The sequence below is a fragment of the Lissotriton helveticus genome, chromosome 4_1 (assembly GCF_964261635.1).
Source record: "Lissotriton helveticus chromosome 4_1, aLisHel1.1, whole genome shotgun sequence".
In the NCBI taxonomy this organism is placed as follows: domain Eukaryota; kingdom Metazoa; phylum Chordata; class Amphibia; order Caudata; family Salamandridae; genus Lissotriton; species Lissotriton helveticus.
In genome coordinates, this window is record NC_136063.1 from 604,636,664 (window position 1) to 604,647,595 (window position 10,932).

The 10,932-nt window shown below is 45.8% G+C and overlaps 1 long non-coding RNA gene across 1 annotated transcript; it reads right to left on the bottom strand.

Annotated features, from left to right (window-relative positions):
- Nucleotides 1–7,854: 7,854 nt before the first annotated feature.
- Nucleotides 7,855–9,660, bottom strand: LOC144827254 (uncharacterized). Its single transcript, XR_013610103.1, has 3 exons — nt 9,446–9,660; nt 8,612–8,746; nt 7,855–8,083 (listed from the first exon to the last, which is right to left on the bottom strand). It is a non-coding gene; the product is annotated as an uncharacterized LOC144827254 (long non-coding RNA).
- Nucleotides 9,661–10,932: the final 1,272 nt, after the last annotated feature.

Genomic DNA, 10,932 nt, shown 5'->3' on the forward strand with positions numbered 1-10,932 from the left:
GTTCAGGGGAGCATGCTTGTTGTTTCAAAATATCCAAACAGTACAACAAACATTAAGTGCCAATGCTTCTGTTTTTTGTGATTAATTTTGTATCCTCCAATTGCTTCAAACTGGGTGAACTCCTTCAAGATTTGATCAACATAATGCTTTTCTGGTTTAAGGTAGAGTATCACATCATCAGCAAATAATTTAATGTTTGACATCCCCCTAAAGGAGCTTTTATATCTATATTCTCCCTAATCTTTACTGCTAAAGTCTCTATGAAGAAAGTAAACAAAACGGGCGATAGGGGACAACCCTGTCGGGTCCCACTTTTTATATCTATTAAACCTAAACCTACAGATTTAGAATTTATCTTAATCTGGGCCTGAACTCCTTGATAGATATTCCGAAGCATGGTAATTATTCAATCTGGAAAACCAAATGTTTCAAGACCATAAAATAGTGCTCCCCAATTCACAAGGTCAAATGCCTTTTCTGCGTCAACCATCATTATTATTGCAGGAGTTCGATGAGTATTAAAGTAGTCAATTGCTTGAATAGGAAAACTTGTATTTGATGACATTGATCTGCCTGCTATAAAGCTTGCTTGGTCCTTGTGAATTGCATACTGAGCCATAGATGTAAATCGATTTGACCACATTTTATCAAAATGTTATAATCTACATTTAGGAGACTAATTGGCCTATAAGAGCCAACTTCCCTAGGATTTTTCCTTTTTTAATGAGGCTAACTATTGATGATTAATTAAAGGCTGTTGGAATTTCCCGTCCTGCACTAACAAAATGAAAAAGCTCAAGCATAAAAGAAAGTAATTCTGCTGAGAAAACTTTATAAAATTCGGTCGGCAGACCATCATTCCCACAAGCCTTACCTCCAGGCATCGAAGTTAGAGCCCTGGAGATTTCTTCTACCAAAAAGTTGGCCACCAAGGCCTCTTTTTGACCTGTTGAAAGTTGAGGGAGAGCTAGATCTTCAAAATAAGACTGTATAGCATGATTAGCTACCTGGTAGTCAGTTGAGTAAAGGTCTTTATAATGATCTATAAAGAGAGACATTATATTATCTTGTCCCAAAACTAGATTCTGGGCTCCAGGAATTAGCACTTCATTAATTACTGCCGCTTCTTGTTTAACCCTAGTTGACCATGCCAGTAATTTCCCTACCATCTGGCTTTCTTCATAAGTTTTTTGCTGATATTCTTTTGTACTGCATATCTCTTCAATGATGAAAAATTCCCTCAATTCCCGTTTGGCCCTGTTAAGTTCCTCTCCAGTTACCTGACCCATGATAGAGCAGCCTCTCCTTTTATTTGTCAAAACCCTCTCCACTGCGTTATGGTGTTCTCCAATTCGAGCTTTGCGCTCTCTAACGTGCGCTGCCATAAAAGCTATCATTTGTCCTCTAATAGTTGCTTTAAGTGCCCCCAAACTGAAAAAAGACTCGCTGTTCCTCTGTTAATTAAAAAAAAATTCCCCAATCCATTCCTTCATATCCCCTACCCACTGGTGGTTGGTTAAGAGAAGCCGATCCATCTGCCACCTGGATCTCTCTCGAGCCCCCAATCCAAAATCAATTTCTATTTTTATTAAAGAATGGTCTGAGAAAGAATTATCCATGATCTCAGTATTAAGCATGGGCATAAAATCCGTTCCGCTCGCGGATTTTTCGGATTTTCGGTAAATCCGCAATCCGCGAACTCTCGCGGATGTAGCGAAAATACGCAAATCCGCGCGCTGCGGATTTTTTGCTTGTGTTCGCACTGCTCGCGGTCCGCGGCGCGGGCAGCAACAATCTCGCACTCGCGAAATTACAAAAATTACAATTGGGGAGGGGTGAAGGAAGTGGCCCAGTCTCCAACTTCCTGTTCCTGTCCAGCAAGCTCCTCCCATTGCTTAGTCCATTTCCTGGCCACTTTGAATTCGATCTTGACTGGGAAGGATTACTTTTTGTGGATGCTGCTGGAGATTTGGTTTTGAGGCCTTTTGGATTACTTTTGGATTCGAAATTTGATTTCACAAGTAAGTTGATGTTGTTTGTTTGTGGTGATTTTTGTGTGTGTTTTTCGACTTTTTGGGGTGGGGTTGGGGGCTGGCTATGTTGGTGGGAGGCCATTTTGAGGCATGGTCCCGTGTGGGTGGGGGTCTAGGGGCCATTTTTAATCCAGTTTGTGTGCTTTGTGCCATAGGCCTGCACCCAGTGTGCTGTGATTTTATCATGCCCAGGGGGCCCAGAATCGGTCTGTTCGCGGATTTTGCTGGTTTTTCGCCACGTTCGCGTCGTGAAGCAACAATCTCGCACTCCCGAAATTGCAAAAATTGCAATTCTGCACCAGAAAACCACCAGCAGGCAGCATAAACCTTCTGAAACTTGATGGATGGCATTGGATTTGGTGATTTGATTGGTGTTGTGTTTTTTGATTTTTTGGAGTAGGGGTTGGGGGCTGGCTATGTTGGTGGGGGCCATTTTGAGGCATGGTCCTGGCCATGTGGATGGGGGTCAAGCGGCCATTTTGAAGGCAGGCAGTGAGCTTTGTGCCATAGGCCTGCACCCATTTTGCCTTGCTTTCACCCATTGTGCCCAGGGGGAGTCAGTGGTACATGAAACTATAACCCTCTCTGTGTGTGCTCTCTTGGATCAATGTTAAATTCCTGTTTCCCAAAAATTTAGCAATTCTTAATTTTGAAATTTCCATATTGTGTGGTGTGCACGTGTGTATTCATAAATGACTACTTGCAAACTATTTATTGAAGCGCTACATATGCAACATATATTTACTGATGTTCCTCTGTCTTCCTTTGCTTTTAGGTGCACAAAGTCAATAACTCCGCATCATCGTTGAGCATCAGTGCCAGGAAGAAGTCCTGCTGCGGCCTGCTGTTCCGACATCTGAAGAAGATGGCTCCAAAAAGAGGTGCCCGTAGCTCCTCTTGCAAGAAAGATGTCTCTACTAAGGAGAAGAAGAAGCAAGTGGCACCACTTACCAAGGAGACTGGTGGCTCGACCACTACATTTTTGTGGAAAAAACAAAGGCCCACCATGAGTGCTGCACAGGTAGCCTGTTTAGTGGTTCAATCACCAACGACCAGTGATGTTGGCTCATTGCAAGAAAGTAGCAGCACACCATCAACACAGGTTGTAACTCATCTCACAAGTACGATTCAACAACCAAAGCCGCAACAACAACTGCATGGGCTACTAGTACAAGCACAAGTACATGCGCAAGGAGCTGGCAGAGAAGGAGAAGGCCGAGAAGGAGAAGGCCGAGAAGGAGCTGGCCGAGAAGGAGAAGGCCGAGAAGGAGAAGGCCAAGAAGGAGAAGGCCGAGAAGGAGAAGGCCAAGAAGGAGAGGTCCATGGAGAGTTGCAAGTAGAGGTCAGTGAAGAGGCCCATGTAGCGGCGCATGGAGCGGTGCAAGTGCCCACAATGGTTGTTCTTCCAGAAGTAGGGGCACAGGAGGAAATTGACTTTGGAGCCGGGGTATCATGTCAGGAAGACAAAGGCACTCCTCCTGATGATTCATTTTCTCCCAGCTCCCCAGCAAGGAAAAGATCAAGGAGTGTGTGTAGAAGTTCCTCTTCAAGCCCCGCTCCATCAGATGATCTGGATCTAGATTGGCAACCATCTCCGACGTCTGAGAGGGAGGCACACCATGAGCTGCGAAAGGTATCAAATGTTAAAAGGAAGGGCCCCGGAAAGCTCATACTTATGGATCCGAACGTCGGACTTGATGAAGTGGTGCATTCTGATGTTGTTGAACAGGATGACAGCGATGACCTAGTCATCACACACGTCATTCCAGCCACACCGGCCATGCAGCAGACAGACATTTATACCCTATCCCGACGTCATGCTGAGCGTGACCCTGGCGACGTGGCACTGGTAGCACCACCAACGCAGTCAAGTAGTACAACAAGTTCAACAAAACCTACAGCTCCCATATTTTCTCCCCAGAGGGGGACTCCATCCAGCTCGACTCCCTCAAGTAGGGTTGCTGCAATAATTGCACAACCCAGTAGATGTCTGCAAGGCTCATCCACCACTGCTTCATCTGGCATTGGCAGTATCATCTCGTGCGGCAAAACCAGAAGTTTCCAGTCCCCAGTTTGGAACTTTTTTAGTGTCCATGCAAAGTATGATAACATAGCCGTTTGTTGCATTTGTAAGACTAGAGTTAGCCGTGGTAAGACTGGTACCAACTATGGAACCGGGGGCCAGATAGGTCATCTTAAAAGAAGGCACGCTGTCGAATGGTTTGCGCACCTAGCAAACATCAAGGGAAAGCAATCCCAAAGGGCAAGTGGCCAAAATATACCCATACTAGGTGTTTCATCTGAAGATGACGGGGAGGTAGAAGAAGCGTCAGACATTTGTCCGGTTGCACCCAGTACCCCTGGCAGCACCACACCCTCCGGAACACATAGGAGGCACACTGAGAGTCTGGGAGACACACCAATGCGGAAAATGTCAACACTGAGCAGAAGTGGGTCGAAGAAGGCATCAGCATCATCCAGTAAATTTGTCCAGCGCACCATTACAAACATGTTCTCCTCAGATTTGCAATTTCAACGCAACCACCCAATTGTACGCCTGTATAACACTAAGCTGGCTAAAATGCTAGCGATGGACCTTCTCCCTTTTTCGTTTGTCGAAGGTGTGGGTTTTCTTGAACTCGTGGCAACACTGGCCCTTAAATGGAAGGTTCCTAGCCGGTTCTATTTTGCCAGGGTTGCTGTTCCAGCACTACATAAAGAGGTGCTTGAGTTGGTTGGGGCAGCTTTGGAGAAGAGTGCTGTTCACACTATACACCTGACAACAGACATGTGGACCAGTTGCCAAGCCCTTGATTACATGTGCATCACTGCACACTGGGTCTCTTTTTCAGGGGTTGCAAAACAGATAAATGCAGGTGGTGACTTGGTCGAGATTTTTAAGGGTGCTCGTAAACATGCAACATTAGCCATGTTTGGCATGGAGAAAACTCATACTGCAGCCAACATTTTGGATGACTTTAACAAAAAGGTCTTGCAATGGCTGCCCCCAAGAAATTGCAAGGTTGGTTATGTTTCTACTGATAATGGCAGCAATGTAGTTAAGGCCATGGAGAACGGTTACTATTTCAGAGTGCCGTGTTTGGCGCACTGTATGAACCTTGTCGTGCAAAAGTTCTTGAAAAAAGAACTTGCAGTCGACAAAATACTGACCATCTGCAGAAGAATATGCACACATTTCAACCATTCTTTTAAGGCCCGGAAAGAGCTGAGGCGCCAGCAAAATGTACGTAGAATGCCAGTGAAAGCACTTATCCAGGAGGTGGCAACACGTTGGAACTCAACCTTCTACATGCTTGAGCGTCTGCATGAGCTGTTTCCAGTAGTCAATGAGTATTTCTACAACCTGGGTGGTGATACGACAGAAATGATGCTAGCGGTGGAGCAATGGCAGCTAGTTAAAAGCCTGACAGACATGCTTCGTCCTTTTGAGGTCTTCACGCGTGAAGTCAGCAGGGAGGACTGTTCTTTGAGCAAAGCTATCCCATTGTTGCTGAAGCTCGAGCACCAAGTCAAGGTGGTGTCTTCAGAATTAAAAGATGCTGGAAAGAATGAAGCATATGAGTTGGCGCAGAGATTATTACAACGCCTAGTTAGCAATAAGCGGCTTGTAAATATCAAGAAACAACAGCACTACATTTGTGCTATTATTCTGGATCCACGTTACAAAAAGCCATTGTTTGGCAAAGTAATAATTCCTTTTGAAATATCAGATGTTACAGAGTACAAAGATTGGCTAGCTCAGTCAGCCATTCGTTTTGAAAGAGAGCGGAAGGAAACTGTAGGAGAAGACAGTACTACTAGTGAATCAGCAGGCCATCAGGCGTCCCAAAAAAACACTTCTGCATCTGTGCCTGTGGCAGAAGTGAGTGACTTTTCCTCTGAGCCGTTAACCACACCAGCAACCGTATCATCTGCATCAGGCCCAGGCGATATGTCTGAAGCGGATTGGCTAAGTGAGCTAGGGTTTCCTTGTCCCAGAAAGGACACAGAAGTGCAAAGTACAGGAATCCGGGAGAACATTGTTTCAATGGTGCAGGCCTATCTGGATGACTCAACAGCGGTCAATATTACTGAGGACCCATTGGCGTATTGGCATGGGAAAAGAAACATTTGGCGAGAGCTCACCAACCTGGCTATCAATTACTTGTCTTGCCCACTCGCAAGCGTGTCTTCAGAACGTGTTTTTAGTTCTGCTGGTGGCATTGTGACTTGCAAAAGGTCCCGCCTCTTGCCCGCAAATGTGGAGCGGCTCACCATGATAAAGATGAACCAGCACTTCATACCACCAGATTACAAAGTATGAGAATGCACGCAGGAAGAAGAGGACACCGACCTACCTGAGGAAAGTTCTCCTCAGTTACCAGAAGTACTACCGACTGAATTTGCAGAGTATGAGGACGAGTTCTGCTTCCCTGACAGCGAGTTCTGAAAATGAGTCAATGAATCATTAACTTTATTATTCGTCCTTATTCACTTTTATTCCTGTGTGTCTGTCTTTCTTTGTTTAGCAAGTGCTTCATCACATTCACAACAAAACTGTAATCACCCAATCAAACAACAAGCCCATCAGCAGAACTGTCTTGATTTTGATGCCGCAGCATTCCTCAGGTTCACAACAGTTAGTTGACAAGAACTCAGTCCTGGTCGTCTATCCTCCTCCTCCAGACTCACCCTATCCATTTCCCGTAATGCTGATGCCTGGATTCTGCACAATGAAGAAACTTACGTTGACGAGTCCCCTAAAGAGGGACTGGAAGTAGTGAGTCCTCATTTAAATACATTTTGCTAAGTGTGACTTTTTTTCCCCGATTTGCTTTTTGGCTGTTTGGGGGATGTCAAACTTGTTTGCGCTTGGGTTTACGGGTCTTGGCTGGGCCATTGCTGGCAAGGTCTATTAAGGGATGAAATTGGTTAGGCATTTACTTTGGAAAACATTTGGCCAATTACACGTGAACGTTTAGGCGTTATTATTGCTCGCTTGCCTGTCTTAGGGGTGCTGTCTGTGGGGCTTCTAGGTTTTTGGGGTCTGTGAGCACCGCTGCCACATTTCTAATGTTGATTGCTTTTGTTTTGCAGAAAATCCACGCCGGGAAACTCCAGTTGGGGCCCTGCTGCAGAACGCTTTAGGAGGACACTGTGAATTCCAGGTGGAGCCAGCCCTCAAACACAAATTACAGGTAAGATAAGCGTTTGGATGGGAGGTAGTATAAGGGAGTATTAGGAGAGGCGAGAGAGTGACAGTGGTACTAGTAGTAAAGTCCTAGGACTCTTGAATTAACAAACTCTGTGACAGGCATTTACTTTGGAAAACATTTGGCCAATTACACGTGAACCAACACGATGACAGTGTTCAATAAAACGAACTTACTGCAAAACCACCACCCACCAGGCTCAAAAGTAGTAAAAAACAGGTATGCTCAGATAAAGTTTGAAAAAGTACATTTTTATATCCCTAACAAAATAAACTCCCGCAAGACCCTCCCTAACCCCAACAAATAAATAGTCCTTCAAAAGTCCCCAAAAACTCCAACTCCCAATTCCCACCCCCCAAAAGTCTCTAAAAAAGGGGCAAGGGACACTCTAGGGATGCATGGTGTTGACTTTGGCCTCCAGGGCATCATGCCTTAGGGCCAGGGCATCGTACTGCTCCTGGAGGGTGGCGTGGTCTAAGCGGAGGCCCTCCAACAAAGTTTGATATTCTTTCAATTTCCGGACCTCCGCCTCCAGGTCGGACACTCTGTGGATTGCACGGCGCAAGCGAGCCTTTAGAGTACTGTGAGGGACAGCCTTTGCTGCTCGGCGGTGGCGTCTGCCAGCACGGCTCCGTTTCGCCGGAGCACTGCGCTGACCGGCAGAACGTGGGGTCACGGAGGAGGATGCAGATGTCCCATTCGATGTACTGGACTGCGTGTCCTCCCCCTCCAGTTCCACCAGCCGCCGATATTGGGCAACAGTAGCATCCAGCCTCCGTTGCCGGGCCAGTAGAGCCTGCATACTCCTTGTTGGTTTTGATGTTTTAGTATGACCAACTATATGAAGAAAGAAAGACATAATCTGTAACCAATGCTCTTTAAGAATATGATTAACACAAAATGATTCAGCAGGAAGTTGTGTCACAGTACAACTAGCAACTAGCCAGCGCAGTACAAAACTATTCAGGCCAGTATCATGGGCGAGAGAAAGTTTGTGAGGACCCATGCTCTATAACCACATCCTCCTGATTTAGATTGAATTGTTTTATTCTGGCATTTTTTGTTTTTCCCTCTGTTTTAATGTAGTTGCCAGGTCGTCTGCTGTGGTGCCGCACAAGATTTGTCTCTTCCCCCTATGGGGTTCTTTGTTTATTTAAGCTCTATGTCGTGTTAGATTTAAAAAAAAAATATTTAATACTTGTGCTCAATCATGTCAGGAGTAGGACTCAGGAGATGGTGATGATGTTGCACCCCCCCCTGGAAACATTTCATAGTATTTTCGTAGTTCATCCAGTGACCGTCTACTCTCTGTAGATACACATCATATGCTATCTAAGAGTCAGATAGTACCATGATCCAGCTTACCTGTACCCGCCACCACCACTGTCTGCTTCCTCACAGTCTGTTCTTGGGCCACTTGCGTCGCCTCCTCCCCAGAGTTGTCCTCGGAGTCGATCACCACCACCACATCCGAGCTGGCCCCGCCACCAGATGTTCCACCTACAAAGTAGATTTAAGAATGTTATATTACACCACTCACTAGTATTTGGTCTAGGAATGAAGAAATGTGAAAACAACAGAAAAAGTAATTGACTGTCTACTCTAGTCTAAAGTAAAAATGTCCCTCCTTCCAGGGAAGGCTGTTGTCTTGCTGCACTTTTTTGTCACAATTGATGAATGCTTGCTTAATTTTAACACACACCATTTTTCTCTGAACAGACAGAAGCTGGACTTCTAAGGACAAGAGCAACATCAACTTCAAACCAGGTGAAAGCTCGGCTCGACCACAAGAAATGTGTTCCATTACTCATCAACTCAGCACCAAGCACTTTTCCATTTCCAGCTAACTTTATTTTAATATATGTGTTTACTTTTACTTTTAATAAAGCTTTTAAACTTGAATAGACTCTGTGGTTTTTGGTCCTCCAGACTAGAGTGACTGAGCGAAAGGTTTTGCAATTTTTGCAAGGAGGAGTCCGTGCCGCTGACACTACCAGGTTTATACAGTGTGCCAAACACGCCACTCTGAAATATTATTACTCTGGTCTTTGGTGTCCATAGTTCGGTTTGTGGAGAATTGTCCCTGCAACAGTAGTATTATGGATTGTGCTCCTATCTAAACACTATTTCGAAAAAATTTAATTACGAACGCTTGGACAACAATAACAATAGGTCCTCTATATTTAAATGAAAACTTACTGGGGCCAGCAAAGGAGCACTCGCCGCCCTGGCCTGCATCCTCCTCTTTTGGAGCCACAGCATCCTCCTTTTCCGTCCGCTTGCCCCTGGGCGGACCTGACGTACAACATGAAAGAAAGAACAGAAAACATTGATGATTGCTGCTTGTCGATGTCCTTGTCAACCAAATCAAACATTTAGAAAGAACAAGAACCAACTATTTTGCGAGGCGCACAGCTGCCTGACCGCCACACCTCCCCCCCCCCCTGCGTGGGAACGCACCCATTGTGGCGCAGGCCCAGGCCTTAACGTGGCGCATCTCCCTAGATGCATCACGTTGTACATGACTCGCAGGGATGCGCCACGTTTACGTTGCTGTGCGTCAGGTAAGGCAGCGTACACGTGGCGCAAGGGGCTTGTAAATCTGCCCCTTTGTGTCTAGCATTACGTAGTTCTGTAAAGTACACTCATACATTACTCAGCCCAATTAAATGAACACAAAATAGAAAACAAATAAGCAGTGGCACCGCCACAGAGAAGGAGAGCAGTGCACCTGAAATGCACAGAAGATTTTGAAATATTAATTTACCTCTCCTATCAATGTAATCGGCAGCATTATTGCTCTTTGTAAAAAAGTTAAAACAAACATTTGCAATATAACACACAGAGCAGGAGAAAAAACAGAGTAGTGAGTGATGAAAAAATTGCTACTACTACTCACCAAGCCCGGGGACCTCCACTCCCAGCAGGTCGAGCAGGTCGCGCTCCCGGTCCATGATATCGGTCCAGCGGTGGGTCACCTGGTTGTAGGTGCGCTGGACCCCCGAGATGTGAAACAGGGCCCGGCACACCTGCTCCCACCGCTTCCGTCGCTCCTGGAGGTTGTAGCCACCAGCGATCCTGCCGCCTGCCGCGATGGTCCTGGGGAGGCAGCGCTGTACATAGAAAACGAGTGCGCCCACCTCCTCAGGGCTGAAGATGTCCCTGGGCACCACCATTTCCACCCTCAAACGGCCACACGGGAGCCGGGCACGAGCTGCGGGGCCCGTCTTGGGCAGCTTCACAGCTGGCTTCACCATGGTCTGGGCAGGTGTTAGCAACAAGGAGACAAAATGAAAAAGAATAAGACTAGAGAAGAAGAAAGTAAAAGTTTAAAAAAGTAGTTGAAAAGTAAACAAAAGTAGCCTAAAACACAAAAATATAGACCTAGAAAACTAGAGGGATAGAAAAAAAGTTAAATAGATCAAAAAAATATTAAAACAAGCAAAGGATGGCAGAGATATAGAGTGGATAGAAACACCATGCCCAGACACATAGGAATGAATGAAAAACAAGATGGCGGCCCGATCACGTGCGCGTAAGTAAGTTCGCGCGCGATTTCTCTCGCGAACTCGTGCGAACTTGCATTCGCAAGGCGCTCATTCCGCGAGATTACACATAGCGGGCGGAAATGGAAATACGTCACGCAAACAAAATGGCGGCGCCCATACTCAACCTTGGGGTAACTC